This window comes from Olea europaea, unplaced genomic scaffold (genome assembly GCF_002742605.1).
Source record: "Olea europaea var. sylvestris unplaced genomic scaffold, O_europaea_v1 scaffold112, whole genome shotgun sequence".
NCBI classification, from domain to species: Eukaryota; Viridiplantae; Streptophyta; class Magnoliopsida; order Lamiales; family Oleaceae; genus Olea; species Olea europaea.
The window spans coordinates 55246-57278 of NW_019228573.1; positions in this window are offsets into that span (position 1 = coordinate 55246).

Here is a 2033-nt window from a genome sequence, read left to right on the forward strand (position 1 = left end):
CAGGATTCAGGTCCAGGGCCGAGGTAGAGCGACCTCAACCCTCGATCTGAATGGACCTAACCCCGAGATTTAATCACGGGACAAACAGCAAAACCCAAACCTAATAGGCTCAAACCATTTTGTTACTATTTGGTTCAATTTAAAATTAGATCATCGACATATTTATATAGACTCAAACCAATACTTTCAAAACTCAGGTTTCACAACCTTTGAAAAGGTCACTCACCAACTTCATATATAATAGAATACGACATTTTGTAAATAGTTGCAATTTAATATTCTCTTTAGTCTTTTTCAAGTTGTTGAGATAAAGTAAGTACTTGTTCAATAACTCGTTAATTAAAATCAACGAAGTCTTTGTCTTAGGTATCAAACCCTTAAAATGGCACTCCACATTGAGTACAAGTAGGAACCTTCTTTACATTTTTCTCAATATAAAAAGATTTGTACGAACTCAAGGCGGCACAAGTTATATTCAAAGAGAATATTAGGTGGAAGTATAAGAATTTCAACAAGGATATTGTATTAAATATTATTCATTTAAACTTACTTAAAAAAAACTTTGTCCCATGTTAGAATAAGAGAATAAAAGTTAGGTTATATCTCCATTCTTTTAGAAATAAGTAAGGGCTTTATTACATTAAATCTGAAAGGAAATCTTGCACACAGTGAAATGAACGACAAAGAAAATAACAAAAAAGTACTTTTACATGATTTCATCATTAGATATCTATGTCTTTGACGTGTTCCATTGTAGCGGATGTCACAACGCACCAAGACGTTGATAATCTCCACTGTTACAAGTACAAAGGACTTACAAAACTTCAATTAAAAAACTAAAAAGGATTATTTCACTTTCCCTTACAAAGATATCTCTGCGTCAACTCAAAGTCCCAAAAGTTAAAAGCACAAATTGAGCCTCCAATTGAGAAGAAAGGTAGATGAACCTTAATAGGGCTTGGCCTCTTATCATGGATGGTCGCATGTAAGCCCACAGGAATGCCCATGTTGTGTTTTTCATAATTAGAACACCATTTTTACCCTTCGGCAACGATGTTTCTTTGTTGTCATATGTTACATAGAATAGAATGTAGTTTTGGTCCAATAATTTGCAATTACTAGCACATTGCACACATTAATTTCTATTCTGGATTTATATATGTCGTAGTTGTGATTGTTGATGTATTAAGTTTTTTGAAGTCATTTTGTGATTATTAAACTTCGAGAATATCTGTATTCTTACTCTCACAAGTCACTAGTAAGCATTATGTGGCATCTCGTGTGTTTTTACACAAATAGTCAACAATGAACTCCGAAAATGGACTATAGTGGAGAAACTAAGGAATCATGGGTGCTTTTCAGTACGTGTCTCTTTTTGATGAAGATTCTTGCTTATATGTGGTCAAGCATAAGTTGCTCTCATGGTAATGCTTGGTAAGGAGCGTAATCTTCTTTAATCCTATTGACGCCTATAATTTAACTCGCACTTACACCCATAGTTGATTTCGTGCTCTAATTTGTGACTTTGCCAACTTATTTCTTCTTCAGTCAACTCTCGCCTTGCCTATTCACTAGATTTACCCGTGATTTTTCTTTATTTTGACGCATACTAAATTGGGAGATCAAAGCAAGTGGACGAGGATCCATGAACTTAAGGACTTTAGCCCTTTACTTTTTAGGCCCTATGGCAATCTAATGGACCAAGCTGCAAGATCAATTCCTTAGTCCCATTAGCGATCTTTGTGCCATATAAGACTCGATATATAACTAGAATTTTCTGAATTATCTAAAAGAACGAGAGGAAGGAAAAATTATACACTGCCCTATAATTTAACTTTACATTTCAAGAGGAGAGAATTGTGCCATAACTCCAAACCTTTCTTTTTCACAGCCTTTGTCCAAACATTTTATTTGTGTCATCCACAATTTAAAGTATTTCATTTTGTTGCAGTACAAAGACAAATCTATCTATCTATTTGACCATTAGTTGACCCCAAAAAATAATTTTGATCACATTATTAACTATTTCAATA